General features: G+C 43.6%; 1 protein-coding gene across 1 annotated transcript in view; it reads right to left on the bottom strand.

The window, feature by feature from the left end:
• LOC134611833 (myosin-1B-like) overlaps positions 1–13,652 on the bottom strand; it is a 43,015-nt gene extending 29,363 nt beyond the window's left edge. The window contains exons 1-2 of the mRNA XM_063456092.1: positions 13,609–13,652; positions 10,141–10,204 (exon numbers count right to left, since the gene is read on the bottom strand). The gene's annotated coding sequence lies outside the window, so the exon portion shown is untranslated. The remainder of the gene's footprint in view (positions 1–10,140; positions 10,205–13,608) is intronic.
• Positions 13,653–16,932: the final 3,280 nt, after the last annotated feature.

Below are 16,932 nucleotides of genomic sequence, written 5' to 3'. Positions count from 1 at the left end.
TTATGTATAGAGAGAGAGAGAGAGAGAGAGAGAGAGAGAGAGAGAGAGAGAGAGAGAGAGAGAGAGAGAGAGAGAGAGAGAGAGATGCATTTTGTTTTAAAAACATTTTTTTTTTTAAATTTAAATAATTTTCACTACATGATTTTTACCCATGAACAAGGCATTTCAGAGCAATTTTCTGACATTTATTTCATTTCTGGCATTTTTTTTTTTACATGTCCAGCTTTGTATAACAGGGGAAAAACTGGTTTCTTAAAAAAAAAAATATATATATATATATTTGGGATCTTAGCCCTGCTTTACCTATCCCTGTTCCCCCATGTCTAAGACAACCCCTTCTTGTTGGTTCCTGCACTTGTATATTGCTAATTTTCAGTCCTTACCCTCCTAACCTGCAGTGTCCAATAGTATCAGCAATATCCAATACATTGCCTACGTCATAGGACACACTGCAAAGCTTTCTGGGAGTTGTAGTTCATCTACTTCAATACATTTTAAGCCACCTACTGAACTACAAGTCTCAGAAACTCTTGTTCTGAGCAGAACCAAGGCTATACAGAGAGCTAATAAGCCAAGCCCCCTTCACACTTTAACCTTTGCCTTGTTGTGTTAAAAATGTGCAACAGTCCTTACGCTATAGAGCGGAATAAGAATTATATGTGTAAGGATACAAAAAAAAAGAGTAGCAGCTTTAAAAGTGAGTATCTTTTTTTTTATCCATCATTATTATTTAGCCTCTATTATTTTAGATTATTTTTCTTTTTTTAAACGCACTAAAAAAAAAAAAATGTTTCGGTCCCAGTCTATTGAGCCCCTTTAACAGCTTACACTATTTCCATAGGCTACAGTCCAAGAGGATTGTGTCTCTTTGTACATACGCATCCTAGAAATTCAATGATATGATATCGCAAATCAGTGGCAGCTATAAATCCACGATCTGGGAACCTGCCCTACTAAAAATATTCTAAAGGCGCTAACGAGCTGTCAGCATTTATAAGTCAGACAGGGGCGCTAAGCTAGAATGATACATTTCTATCGGTAACTTAGAACTAAGACAGAAAGTAGGCCTGATTCAGTAAAGGTAAAGCAGCTATGTCTCTTCTGAACAGGGCAGCTATCAGGGGGTACTAACCCCCTCAATCAACAATTTGTAACTGTAAAGTAAGAACTTATTGGGTTCCTCCTCTCTTCTACTCTGAACCATCAGTACCCCATTAAAGTGACACTGTCACCGTCAGAGGACTTTGCGTAATATGCAAAGACCCTTAGAATGACATCACTGCTTGTGGTCCGGGGAATGTGAGTTTAACTTACCTGAACCTGTCCCTTGTGGGCGCCTCCGTCTTCTTCCGACTGGTCCCCTTCTGCTCCTAAAGCTTCAGTGCCAGGGACCGATGTTAATGCAATACTCTCTCACATCATGAGAGTACAGCATTGAGATCTGTGAAGGATCCCGCGATCTCACTGGTGACAGCTGGGGGACTGACAATTCTAGATGACAGTAGCTGCGCCAAGTTTTTTAAAAGCGTCAGGTGGAGGAGAAATACTGTGACAGGGTAGTCCTTTCGTTGTCTCAGTATATCGTTTGACTGGATAGGAATTTCAGTGAAATCACAACACAGTCACAAACTCATTTTGCACAGGGGGCGACAGTGCTGCTTTCAAGGGCCTGCTTAATCAATGGGGCTTATATGGACTGGGCCCCTTAACGGACTTTATTGACTGTTTCGACTCCTGAATAGCAGAGCTGGGAGTAATGTCAAATATCTTCCTCACAGTTTTTGTGGAAGCTGAGCAGAATGCTGGAATAGGAGCTTTCTGCCCACAATCTGGAGCCCTGTGCCAGCCACATCCCCACTGGACCTAGGGAAGCCACCCTCCAAAAATAGCCACAGCAAAATGGCCATTAAAAGGTGACTAAATTAAACATAATTTGAAATGTGTGTGTGTTCGTGTACAGATATAGCTTGTGTCTATAGCAATGTGTGTGTGCAGCTGTGTTTGATTACGTAATTATATGTGTGTAACATTGTATATGTATGTAGTTGGTGGCATGTTTATCAATATATGTGTATGTATGTGTTGCAATATAAATATGCACTGAGTGTACAAGGGTGTGTGTTTATCAGTGAGATTGTATGTGCATATGTTTAATGTGTGTGTGTGTGTGTGTGTCTAACAATGTGTTTCTGTGTGTCTGGTGGTGTGTAATGAGGTCTATATATAGACACATGTATGTCTATCTCTGTCTCAGTGTGTTTATGTTTGTAATGAGACCCAAGAATTCTTATTACATAGAATGTGACGGCAGATAAGAACCATTCGGCCCATCTAATCTGCCCAATTTTCTAAATACTTTCATTAGTCCCTGTTCTTATCTTATGGCTAGGATAGATTGCGGCTCATCAGAATCACATTGCTATAGACACACTATATACGTACACACATTTAAAGTGATGTTTAGTTTAGCCACCCTCCTTTTTAATTACCGTTTTGCAGTTGGCATGTGGCTTCCCTGTGTCCAGTGTGAATCAGGCTGGGACAGGGCACCGGATTGTGGGCTCTAAGCTCCTCTTCCCCCGTGCCGCTTACACAAGCGTTGGACGGAAGGAATCTGACATCACTTGCTCCCTGCGTTGCCATTCAGGAGTGAAGATCAGGCAATTAGTGATGTCTGTCAAGGGGCCTGGTCCATACAGGCCATTGATCGGCCAGGCCCCTTAGCGGAGTACTGATGACAGCCAGACGAGCCTAGTGACATTTTACAGTATAGAAACAACTCTCTTGTCAGGGTCAGGCCCCCTTACATATGTAAGGGTTGTAACCCAAAGTCAGCCATGCTGGTATGATTTTCTTGTAATTTTATATTCTTCATGATTTCTACCCCGTATTTCTCCAGGCATCTATTACAATAATTACATATAATATTCATGTTGATTTGGATTCTGGTGTGAGTACACGGTGATCTCTCAGATGTTTTTTTGTGTAACTCTCAGAAGAACGTCTATTCTCTGTGCTATCAAAGAACAAACGCAATGCGGTCCATTCAGAGTATTTACCAAAAACAGACCATGCTCAGACAAATACACCACAAACAGAAAATAGGTGCTATTCTAATACAAAGTGCTAAGTAAGGACCAGTAACCATGGGAACCAATAGAATATTTCTCGACTATTAGCATTTAGATAAATGTCAAAATACCTGTATTGTGAAATGTTGCCAATTAAATATCTGGTGGGAAAAGAAAAAAAAAACTTGCAATTTCCTTTTTTTTTCCCCCCACCATTTCCCTCTTTAGTGAACAACACCCTAAATATTATTCACTAAACATTAAATGGTAGATAACTGAAAAAAAAAAACTGCATTATTTGGGCTTAGATGACCACGCTGAGCCTATAGAGGAGCTGGGGAATTGTAACCCTTTACTGAATAACCATATTCTAGCTCAATAAGAAATGAAATACCATGGGAGAGAGAAAATGCAGTGTTTACATTGCCCCTAGGGGCACCTCCAATTGGCCACTCCTCAGATGAGGAGATGCTGATTGACCAAAACTGTGCTTGGCCCTGCCCCATACCGATTTTAGCCAATCCAATGCTTTCCCTATGGGATTGGATTGGCTAAAAATCGGCGATTCTGATTATGCCATAAAGGAGGCGGATCGGGGGCAGGGCCAGTACCGGCAGTCCCGAGCGGCGCTGGAAAAAAGACGAGTTTTATTTCCTTTTAAGGGGGCTGAGAGGGGGGCAAGCCACCTAAATGGTATGTTTAACACTATAGGGTCAGGAATACATGTTTGTGTTGCTGACCCTATAGGGTTCCTTTAATTAGTATATTAACTCTAATGTTAAATGCAAAGAGAGTATTTTCTTATTGTCCAGTTTTGTATATTCCTCCTTTCTATGCTGTGCTGCTGTCAGTAACCATAACACACAGGGCCGCCATCAGGGCATGACAACCGCAACGGTTGTCATGGGCCCGGCGGTCCTGGGGGGCCCGGACTGCTCAGGTCGTCCGGGCCCCACATTCAGTGGGAACATACCGGGTCGCAGGGGGCCCTGGGACCCCGGTATGTTCCCACTGGGCCAGCCTCTTCTCCTGGGGGGCCCAGCAGCCGGTCACCTCAGGGCCCCCCAGAGGCTGGCCCTGCTGACACCCGGCAGGCGCGCGAGGGAGCACTCTCCTCTGAGTGCTTCCTCTTCAGCTCCCTCGCGCACCGTACTGATGCCGGAGCCGGAAGATGACATCATCTTCCGGCTCCGGCATCAGTACGCGGCGCGCGAGGGAGCTGAAGAGGAAGCATTCAGAGGAGTGTGCTCCCTCGCGCGCCCGCCGGGTCACCGGGTGTCAGGAAATTTGAGGGGGTGGGGGGGGAATTTGAATGAGCGGGGGGGAGAGGGAAGGCAGGAAATTTGAGGGAGGGGGGGAGGGAGGAAATATGAATGAGTGGGGGGGAGAGGGAGGGAAGGGAGGATATTTGAGTGGGTGGGGGTGAGAGGGAGGGAAGGGAGGAAATTTGAGGGAGTGGGGGGGAGAGGGAGGAAATTGGAATGAGTGGGGGGAGAGGGAGGGAAGGGAGGAAATTTGAGGAGTGGGGGGGAGAGGGAGGGAGGAAATTTGGGGGGAGAGGAAGGGAGGAAATTTGATGGGGGGAGAGGAAGGAAATTTGGGGGGGAGAGGAAGGTAGGAAATTTGGGGGGGAGAGGAAGGAAATTTGAGGGAGGGGAGGGAGAGGTAGGAATTTGAGGGGGGAGAGGAAGGGAGGAAATTTGAGGGAGGGGGAGAGGAAGGGAGGAAATTTGAGGGAGGGGGAGAGGAAGGGAGGAAATTTGAGGGGGGGAGAGGAAGGGAGGAAATTTGAGGGAGGGGACGGGAAGGGAGGAAATTTGAGGGAGGGGAGAGGAAGGGAGGACATTTGAGGGGGGAGAGGAAGGGAGGACATTTGAGGGGGGGGAGGAAGGGAGGAAATTTGAGGGAGGGTGGAGAGGGAGGGGGGACATTTGAGGGGGGGAGAGGAAGGGAGGACATTTGAGGGGGAGAGGAAGGGAGGAAATTTGAGGGGGGAGGAAGGAAATTTGAGGGAGGGGGGAGAGGAAGGGAGGAAATTTGAGGGGGGAGGAAGGAAATTTGAGGGAGGGGGGAGAGGAAGGGAGGAAATTTGAGGGAGGGGGAGAGCAAGGGAGGAAATTTGAGGGAGGGGGAGAGGAAGGGAGGAAATTTGAGGGAGGGGGAGAGGAAGGGAGGACATTTGAGGGGGGAGAGGAAGGGAGGACATTTGAGGGAGAGGGGAGAGGAAGGAAATTTGAGGGAGGGGGGGAGAAGGAAGGAAATTGGAGGGGGGAGAAGGAAGGAAATTGGAGGGGGGAGAAGGAAGGAAATTGGAGGGGGGAGAAGGAATGAAATTGAAGGGGGGTGAAGGAAGGAAATTGGAGGGGGGAGCAGGAAGGAAATTGGAGGGGGAGAAGGAAGGACATTGGAGGGGGGAGAAGGCAATGAGAGGGAGGGGGAGAAGGAAATGAGAGGGAGGGGGAGAAGAAGGAAATGAGAGGGAGGGGGAGAAGAAGGAAATGAGAGGGAGGGGGAGAAGAAGGAAATGAGAGGATGGGGGAGAAGAAGGAAATGAGAGGGAGGAGGAGAAGAAGGAAATTGGAGGGGGGGAGAAGAAGGAAATTGACGGTGGTAGGGGGAGAGATTGACATCCATCACACACACACACACAATGCACCCCTTGCACACAGAAAAACACACAATGCATTACACACAGACACACATACACAAGCAATGCATCCCTTACACACAGCAACACACAATGCACCCCTTCCACACACTCAGTGCATCCCTTACAGACACACACACTGCATCCCATACATACACAAACTCACCTTGCAGCCCTTACACATACAAACACAGATTCACACAATGCATTCCTTACACACATCAGGACATCAGGGGAGAAGGAAGGAAATTGGAGGGGGGGAGAAGGAAGGAAATTGGAGGGGGGAGAATGAATGAAATTGAAGGGGGGTGAAGGAAGGAAATTGGAGGGGGGAGCAGGAAGGAAATTGGAGGGGGGAGAAGGAAGGAAATTGGAGGGGGAGAAGGAAGGACATTGGAGGGGGGAGAAGGCAATGAGAGGGAGGGGGAGAAGGAAATGAGAGGGAGGGGGAGAAGAAGGAAATGAGAGGGAGGGGGAGAAGAAGGAAATGAGAGGGAGGGGGAGAAGAAGGAAATGAGAGGATGGGGGAGAAGAAGGAAATGAGAGGGAGGAGGAGAAGAAGGAAATTGGAGAGGGGGAGAAGGAGGAAATTGACGGGGGTAGGGGGAGAGATTGACATCCATCACACACACACACACAATGCACCCCCCCCCCCCCCCACACACACACACCCCTGTGAACAAACTCATTGGTGGAACATGAAGGTGGACCCTGGGACCCAGACCTTGAGCTGTGTAAAGGGCCCTCAAAAAATGGAGCTGCTTCTCGTTCTCCCAGAACATTGATTTTTGTGACCACAGTTACAAACCGCCTCCAGAGAGCCTGTTCTACACCAGACCAGTGGAGCCAGACGGCAGCTGAAGCCCATCATCATCCTCATCTGGTTGTAAGTAGGCAATCTAGTATATTATTCGTGGCACTAATCTTTAATTTACCTCACATTAAAGGGACACTATAGTCCCCAGAACCACTGCAGCTTAATGTAGCGGTTCTGGTGTCTATAGCCTGTCCCTGCAGGCCTTTTATTGTAAACACGGCGGCACTGCAGCACTGTGTTAGTTAACATGGCAGATCATATGGGTGGGGCACTGTGATGTCACATGGGGGGGCGGCAAACTTTACTTTTGCCTAGGGCGGCAAAAATCCTTGCACCGGCCCTGCAGACACTGCATCCCTGTGGGCGGACTCAGGGGGGGGGGGGGCTCGGGTGCAGGCGCCGGGGGGCCCAGACCTTGAGCTGTGTCAGGGGCCACCAAAATTTCTGATGGCAGCCCTGATAACACAGGTACATATTTGGAATTTCTGCGTTAGCAGAAGGTAATGAACTGCAGGAGAGAGTTGCAAACTGATCTTTTCTAACACAAAACCTGTTGGAATAGGGTCTGTGTATGTATCATGCTGTAGGCAGGGGTGAGATAAAAGTTACAGCATATTCTGAGAGCCTAACCTTGCAGGCTAACCTAAAAAAAAGAATTAATGGTGTGTTGCTGCCCCCAACTGGACATACCAGAGATTGCATTCCAGCTTTCTAATTCGATACGTTTTTACATTTGAGACTTATTTTTAGCCTATTATTATTATTGGTATTTATTTGGCACCAGCTTATTCCGCAGCGCTTTACATTAAAAGAGGAATTTAACAAACGAGACAATAATGAAATGTTACAAGGACAATAGGTAGGTAAGGACCCTGGTCAAACAAGCTTGCAATCTATATTACATTATCGTTTATATGGCACCAACATTATACATTTTGAAAAAGGAGCAAAGCAATAAATTAAAGACGAGCTATTACCAATGTTAACAGGAACAAAAGATAGATAATGTTGGTCCTGCTTAAATTAACTTACAATAAAGACTATGTATTGGTAGGTAAAATGTAAAAAAAATTACTTTTAAAGGACCACTCTAGGCACCCAGACCACTTCAGCTTAATGAAGTGGTCTGGGTGCCAGGTCCAGCTAGGTTTAACCCTTTTTTATATAAACATAGCAGTTTCAGAGAAACTGTTATGTTTATAATAGGGTTAAGCCAGCCTCTAAATCCTCTAGTGGCTGTCTCACTGACGGTCGCTAGAGGCGCTTGCGTGAAAATCACAGTGAGAGCATGCAAGCGTCCATAGGAAAGCATTGAAAATGCTTTCCTATGCGACCGGCTGAATGCGCGCGCAGCTCTTGCCGCGCATGCGCATTCAGCCGAAAGGGAGGATTGGAGGCGGAGAGGAGGAGGAGAGCTCCCTGGAATAAAGGTAAGTTTTAACCCTTTCCTCATCCCAGAGCCCGGCGGGAGGGGGTCCCTGAGGGTGGGGGCACCCTCAGGGCACTATAGTGCCAGGAAAACAAGTCCTTTAAGATATGTATTTTCATTTGTTTGAAATGTAACTTTATATAACTGAACCTTACTATTAGGTCTTACAGACTCTTTAAAGAAAATAGAACTTTTATACATTTCAAATTGTACTAACTCCTAAAACAGAATTCCCCAAGACAGGGAAATAACAGCGAGTTGCAATCCTTTATTTGTCACATACATCAAAGCAGCAACATTTAAAGGACCACTATAGTGCCAGCATAACAAACTCGTTTTCCTGGCACTATGTCGTTTTTGGGTGTGTGTCCCCACCCTCATGGCCCTTCTCCCGCCAGCCACTTACCTTTATCCAGCGCCAGGCTCCCTCGGGACTGGTAGCCTCTCCTCCCCCTCCGACGTTGGCTCCCAAGTGGAGCCAAATGCGCATTAAAAACACCCATAGGAAAGCATTACTCAATGCTTTCCTATGGCCGTCCAGCGTCTTCTCGCTGTGATTTTTACAGTGAGAATTGCGGAAGCGCCTCTAGTGGCTGTCAGTGAGACAGCCACTAGAGGCTGGATTAACCCTCAGTGAAACATAGCAGTTTCCCTGAAACTTCTATGTTTTCTGCTGCAGGGTTAAAACTAGGGGGACCTGGCACCCAGAACACTTCAATGAGCTGATGTGATCTGGGTGTCTGTAGTGGTCCTTTAAACCTATCCTTCACCAAGTGTGAACTATCAAATCTGTGATTTAAGTCACCAATGAATGGATTGCAATGGAGTAAAAGAGGAAAAGTGGAACATTCCATCTATCCCTGCTCCTAAAGAAGCGATTATATTTTTACTCTGTGATGGACAAGAAGATTTTTTGCATTCTTGGAAGGATGGGATTTTAAAGTTTGTCCATCAAAGCAGAGGAAGCAGTTGTTTTAGAGCTTTTTTATCGTTGATTCCAAAGGATGAGGCTAGTCCTTGAATCAACACATCTTTACTAAGTTACATTCCATGAAATCATCAATGTGAAGATCAGCTTAGAATTCGAATCTGCTCACATTTCTCCAAGTTCCAGACTTGCTTTGAAAGTCTATAGAGAGCGAGGCGGAGGATTACAGCCAGATGTCGGGAATGATTGGAATCAGATTCCTTCACAAATACAGATTTAGCTTGACTGGCCACAAGGGGTTAATAAAATATTAAAATAACTGCCCAAATCATTTTATACATTCTGATATTATATATCCCAAGGGGGGAAAAAAAAACTTAAAAATTGATTGATTGATCTACGAAACGATACCCAATAAATGATTCACAAAGCCCAGACGTGTTTATTCACTAAACACCAAACTGAATTGTACTGAAAAAACTATTCTAAACCTTAAGCTGAAAAAGCCAAGCTGACTAAAGCGGGCCGAGAATTTTTTCCGTATCCAGTTTTTTGGACCTAAAGTTTATAATTCAGTTTTCAATTCACTGTGATTTGCTGTTTAGTAAATAGAACTCCACAACGATTAACCTTCCCGGCGCCAATGACACTAGTCTCCTATAAGTAATATTCTGGAAGCAAGAGGATTTTTTTCCCAACTTTTGCCCTAAAGGCTCCAAGTCAGCTGTTAACTCACTTGAACACAATGTTTAGCTAACAGACCTCAGAGACAGGTAGCAGCGACAAGTATAGTCTGCAGTTTTCCTAGCTTACCGGTAAGTCCCCACCCAGCTGTCCCCTATATATCCAGTCCCCATATTGTCACAATGTATCCCTATTGTCCCATCCCCTTATCTCTGCATCAGTCATGTCCCCCCCTTCCTTACCAGGAGGGTCTTGAACACAATGTTTAGCTAACAGACCTCAGAGACAGGTGGCAGCGACAAGTATAATATGAACTCAAGCCAATGACATCACCTACTCAAGATTATCTGTCTAAGTGCAGAGAAACCATGGGCTAAAGTCGATGGCATTGCCTACTTAAGTTCGACTCACAAGTGATGCAAAGAATTGAGCACATTCACCCATCATTCAAGTAGTAAAAAAAAAAGCAAATACATTGGAAGAAACCCAATATGTTTTGTTGTCTTTTTTAAATCTTTTTGTTTATCTAATACAATAAATAAATTAAATGTGCGGGAAAAGTACCTGCTTTAGTACGGTCACTCTTAGCGAAGGCTTGATGAATGGAGATAGGGATACAGACTTTATTCTGTAAAAACAAAACACATACGGTAATTACATGAATATCACACTCATGGATGGGGCGATGGGACACTTATAATTCTGCATTTAATAATATATAAACACTAGTTAATTCAGCAGACACAGCACTCATACCGTTGTGACTATTTATTGATAAAGAAATGCTAATGAACTCAGCAGAGATCGCAATCACACATTGTGTCTAATTATTGCTAAATGCATACTAGCGAATTCAGCAGTGCGAGCATTCATACCTTTGTGTCTAATTATTGATGAATACATACTATTAAACTCAGCAGAGAACATTCAGACCTTTGTGTTTAATTATTGCTAAATACTAGCGAATTCAGCAGAGAACATTCATACCTCTGTGTCTAATTAGTGATAAATATCAGCGAATTCAGCAGAGAGAGCATTCATACCTCTGTGTCTATTTATTGATAAACATTAGTGTACTCGGCAGAGAACATTCGTACCTCTGTGTCTAATTATTGATAAATAAAAACGAGTAAACTCAGCAAACAGAGCACTCATACCCCTGTGTCTAATAATTGGTAAATAAATACGAGTAAACTCAGCAGGCAGAGCACTCATACCCCTGTGTCTAATTATTGCTAAATGCATACTAGCGAATTCAGCAGTGAGAGCACTCATACCTTTGTGTCTAATTATTGATAAATGCATACTTTTTAACTCAGCAGAGAGCATTCAGACCTTTGTGTCTAATTATTGATAAATAAATACTAGTGTACTCAGCAGCGAGAGCACTCATACCTTTGTGTCTGATTATTGATAAATACATACTTTTCATCTCAGCAGAGAACATTCATACCTCTGTGTCTAATAATTGATAAATAAATACCAGTGTACTCAGCAGGGAGAGCATTCATACCTATGTGTCTAACTATTAAATTCAGCAGAGAGAGCACTCATACCTTTGTGTCTAATTATTGATGAATGCATACTATTAAACTCAGCAGAGAACATTCAGACCTCTGTGTCTAATTATTGATAAATAAATACTAGTGTACTCAGCAGCGAAAGCATTCATACCTATGTGTCTAACTATTGATAAATACTAGCAAATTCAGCAGAGAGAGCACTCATACCTTTGTGTCTAATTATTGATGGATACATACTATTAAACTCAGCAGAGAACATTCAGACCTTTGTGTCTAATTATTGATAAATAAATACTAGTGTACTCAGCAGAGAGAGCATTCATACCTTTGTGTCTAACTATTGATGAATACATACTATTAAACTCAGCAGAGAACATTCAGACCTTTGTGTTTAATTGATGCTAAATACTAGCGAATTCAGCAGAGAACATTCATACCTCTGTGTCTAATTATTGATAAATATCAGCGAATTCAGCAGAGAGAGCATTCATACCTCTGTGTCTATTTATTGATAAACATTAGTGTACTCGGCAGAGGACATTCGTACCTCTGTGTCTAATTAATGATAAATAAAAACTAGTAAACTCAGCAGACAGAGCACTCATACCCCTGTGTCTAATAATTGGTAAATAAATACTAGTAAACTCAGCAGAGAGAGCACTCATACCCCTGTGTCTAATAATTGGTAAATAAATACTAGTGAACTCAGCAGACAGAGCACTCATACCCCTGTGTCTAATAATCGGTAAATAAATACTAGTGAACTCAGCAGAGAACATTCATACCCCTGTGTCTAATTATTGATAAATAAATACTAGTGAACTCAGCAGACAGAGCACTCATACCCCTGTGTCTAATAATTGGTAAATAAATACTAGTGAACGCAGCAGAGAGGGCACTCATACCCCTGTGTCTAATAATTGGTAAATAAATACTAGTGAACTCAGCAGACAGAGCACTCATACCCCTGTGTCTAATAATTGGTAAATAAATACTAGTGAACTCAGCAGACAGAGCACTCATACCCCTGTGTCTAATAATTGGCAAATAAGTACTATTGAACTCAGCAGAGAGAGCACTCATACCCCTGGGTCTAATAATCGGTAAATAAATACTAGTGAACTCAGAAGAGAGAGCACTCATACCTCTGTGTCTAATTATTGGCAAATAAGTACTATTGAACTCAGCAGAGAGAGCACTCATACCCCTGTGTCTAATAATTGGTAAATACATACTAGTGAACTCAGCAGACAGAGCACTCATACCCCTGTGTCTAATAATTGGTAAATAAATACTAGTGAACTCAGCAGACAGAGCACTCATACCCCTGTGTCTAATAATCGGTAAATAAATACTAGTGAACTCAGCAGAGAACATTCATACCCCTGTGTCTAATTATTGATAAATAAATACTAGTGAACTCAGCAGACAGAGCACTCATACCCCTGTGTCTAATAATTGGTAAATAAATACTAGTGAACTCAGCAGACAGAGCACTCATACCCCTGTGTCTAATAATCGGTAAATAAATACTAGTGAACTCAGCAGAGAACATTCATACCCCTGTGTCTAATTATTGATAAATAAATACTAGTGAACTCAGCAGACAGAGCACTCATACCCCTGTGTCTAATAATTGGTAAATAAATACTAGTGAACTCAGCAGAGAGGGCACTCATACCCCTGTGTCTAATAATTGGTAAATAAATACTAGTGAACTCAGCAGACAGAGCACTCATACCCCTGTGTCTAATAATTGGTAAATCAATACTAGTGAACTCAGCAGACAGAGCACTCATACCCCTGTGTCTAATAATTGGCAAATACATACTAGTGAACTCAGCAGAGAGAGCACTCATACCCCTGGGTCTAATAATCGGTAAATAAATACTAGTGAACTCAGAAGAGAGAGCACTCATACCTCTGTGTCTAATTATTGGCAAATAAGTACTATTGAACTCAGCAGAGAGAGCACTCATACCGCTGCATTTTATTGTTGGTAAATACATTCTAGTGAGCTCAGCAGAGAGAGCACTCATAGCTCTTTGTGAAGTTATTGATAAATAAGTACTAGTGAACAGCAGAGACAGCACTCCTAAGTACTCAAGCGTATTAACTAAGAACACAACAGTGAATTAAACATAGAGCACTTGTCCTCTATACAAGTTTTTATCAATGAAGAAAAAACAACGAATTCAGCAGAACGAGCAATAATCCTATTTCACGCGATTTCTAAACTAACACTACTAAATTCAGCACAAAGAAAGCTCTGTCTGCACAAAAGTACCAATGTAAAAAAAAAACTATGAATTCAGCAGAGACAGATCACTCACAATTCTGCATGGATGTATTAATTAAAGACCTTAAATGAATTCAGAGTAGACCATACATACATCTACCAGGGTTAAATAAAAACTACCATTGGATTCAGCAAACAGAAAGCACATCGAGTCCGGCCTGGGTTAAATAATAAAGAAATAACATTGAATATAGTACAGTTGTCACATACCTTAGTCTGCAGAAGGATGGATTGATCTGTCCATCCATGTGTTGACTCCTTTATAAAGGGTCCCTGCTTTCACTCACAAAGTCTTGTTCTATATTTGGTCAATAAAGAGCAGTATATCTCCTTATTTCAAGCCTATTAATAGTATTGGAACACACAAGACATCCCCCAGCATGACATAGCCTATAGCACTTAAAACAGCAGTCTGGAATGACACTGGCAAAAGACCAGCTCTTTGTATCCCAAAGAAAGATGCAGACTGACTTCTCAAAATTCGTAAGCATTTTACATGGTTTGGAGATGGCTGCACCAATGATAGCAAGAAATAGTCATTACACAAGCTCACAGAACACATCACTTTAACCTTTACAGAGCCTAAACACGGTGAACGACGTGCACTTAAAAAACGATGGCAGATGCAAAATGTGCTGATTTTATATTAGACGTAACTGGGTTATTGAAATGCAAATAGTAAATGTTTTATTTAAATCTAATTAGGCGTTTTAAATTTAGTCGCACCAGCATAGGGGAAGCCATGCTGATATTTTGGGAGAATGAATCAGTTTTGTTCTTAGAATACAAAGTCCATCGGGGTTATTTACTAAACTGAGAATTGTGGGGAATCGACCAGAGAATTTCAAGTATTTAGGCCAATATTTGGAAACGTTTCGAAATGTACGGTTTAATGAGTAGCCCTTGGTGAGTTCTGTATTTCTCCATCGACAACTGAGTGTGCCAATCAAAACATAAACATTAGACAATGCACATAACAAGATAACAAAGAAAACAAGACAACACAAAGTTAGTGTTGTCTTGTTTTGTTTCTTACATTGAAGAGCGCATCCTAGAAAGATTCAGGCAGGGAGAATAATCCTGGCTAGAAGGAGGTCTATCACAGCCTCAAACAAGTGACATTCAGTATCCTGGCATGCCTCTGAATAACCATTACTTAAATTTAAATGAAATTGCCCGATTCCACACTAAAAGAGAAAAATAACAATCCATAGAAAATCAGAGAACGGAGAGAACGGAGCTCTTTATTGTTCCAGTGACATCTCAGCTACAGTATACAGGTGGCACTTCCTCCTAAATATTTTTGCACAAAACGCACCAGATCGATTCATTCCTACCCCCTGTGTACTGGAGCTGAGGTGTCACTACTACAATAAAGATTCCTTTTCTTCCAATGGAATCCTATGGATTGAGACGTTACTTTTCTCGTTAATGTGGACTCTGGCATTTTCATTTAACTTAAGGCTTGAGCATCTACAAAACCTGTACATGCCTCTACCGGAATCCAGCTACATCTAAATTTACAATTCTGTGAATTTTAATACTTCCTCCGGTAACTTATTTTTTTCAGTTATAGTCATTCCTTATGTAGAGCTTTCATATAATATAGTATTGACAAACAGCCGGAGGAGAAAAGATAGCAGCAGTATCTGATGCAGGAGAACCAAACAGCAAACATGATGGTTGGCACAAAGTTTGGAGCAACGGTGCCATCTTAGATTTTCAATTGATATCCTCATGAGACTCAGCCCATTAACTTGTGTCATCTGTACTGGTCATTTCGTTCACATTTATCTCCTTTTTTTATTTTGAGCTACTCTATCAATCCCTGCTGTATTGTAAAAAGGACACCCTGGGCATTCCAGTGATATGTCATATGATAGGTTGGATGCTGGGAACTTCCTAGGTAGGAAAAAAAAAAGAATTTGGAAGACAATATTTTCCCTCAGATTCCAAAAGGATATAGAAAGGGATGAGGGGCCATGATCCTCCAAAAGTTTGTATTAAAAAGTCGAGGAGGGGGCGGGGCCTGAGCTTCATGGCGGCTGGACGTGCCTCGTGCGAGCTCCGAGCCTAATCTCCATTCCGAGCCGGAATAATTGCACTCCAGCCAGCCAGGACTCGCACAAACATATTGCACCTACCTCAGGAGCCAGCCGAGGTGCCCCGGGTCTGCCGCCCACGGGTGCACGGAGCGTTCACAGAGGGTGCCGGGAGTGAGGCCTAGCAGTGGCGCCGGACGGGTGAGGCGGCCGATCCCCCGCTCTGTGCGACCTAGTGCCCTCCCAAGCCTGTAAGAAGTGCCCTGTTTCCCCCCCCCCCTGGACCGGTGGGGGTCATCCCGGTCCACCCTAATCCGCACCTGGAACCAAGCGACACATGATAATTTGCCCTAACTAGCCGAGCTATCGGAGCATATACGAAATGGCCGCCCAGCACAAGCCAAAAAGAGGGACCACAGACGGCCACCCACACTCTCACCCCCTGGAGCATTTGAACCGACTTTGCATACGCTTCTGCAAGGCTCTTCATAACAGGGGTTTGACCTACTCTCACGCAGCCAGGGTGGTCGCCTCGTGGATCCGTCCAGCGACACGCCGCCGCCATTACGGAATCCCGTTGCAAGCCTTCAGCCTGACAAACAAAAGCCGACAACCTGGACAGCGGAACAAGGTCCCGAGCAAACTTGGCGCACACTCCCAACCTCCTCCACGCAGGTATGAGACCGCCGGGCAATTCCACGGGCCCAACCACGCACCCAAACATGGCATCTCAGACCAGCAAGTCACTCGGTCCCTATCCGGGGCTTCAGCAAAGCACCACGCCACAGCACCAAAGAACATGGGGAGAAAACAAACCGGAGAGGGACTCACACCCAGTGCAATCAAGATCGCCTTACTGAACCCCCATGTTCCAGGTCTCGGTTTCCCAGACTTGGGAATTGGCTGACTGAACGCAGATCATGGATCAGTGCAGTCCCTGCTAAGCTAGTGACTTTAATGTCCATGATTTCAATGCCGGTTTTATACAGTATCACTACTCTGTGTATGCATGATTTGCTCTCAAGCTTACTCCTTATATACGTTTTATGTTGCCGCTCATAGAAACTATTAATTGAATGTTGATTTTCTCACTGACATGGGAGCACTATATGTTCACCTACTACAACTGTATTCTCACAGCTTGCATCTTACCACATAGTTTAAAACATAGCTGGCGGAGGCCAGGGTTGCACATAAACAATGCATTTTCGCTATTTGATATTATAGAGTTAAGCATGCTTACTGACAGTCCACTCTGGGCGTCATAGATGGTCTAACCGCTTAAACGAACACACTAGTAACGCTAAGCGAAGCTCAAAAGTTAACCTTAAACGTGCCGCACAATCTAGATCAAAACTCCAGCAGGTTTACTGCTAGCAGTGACTGCCTAGCCTCTCTGATCGATACTAACTCATAACTTTCCTAGCTAAGAGGCGTATTAACCATGAACACTAGCATGACTATTAACACGTTTAACTTGTTAAGGCTTATT

This window comes from Pelobates fuscus, chromosome 5 (assembly GCF_036172605.1).
Source record: "Pelobates fuscus isolate aPelFus1 chromosome 5, aPelFus1.pri, whole genome shotgun sequence".
Lineage (NCBI taxonomy): Eukaryota > Metazoa > Chordata > Amphibia > Anura > Pelobatidae > Pelobates > Pelobates fuscus.
Note: the sequence above shows the minus strand (reverse complement) of the source record. Positions and strands in the feature narration are given on the sequence as shown.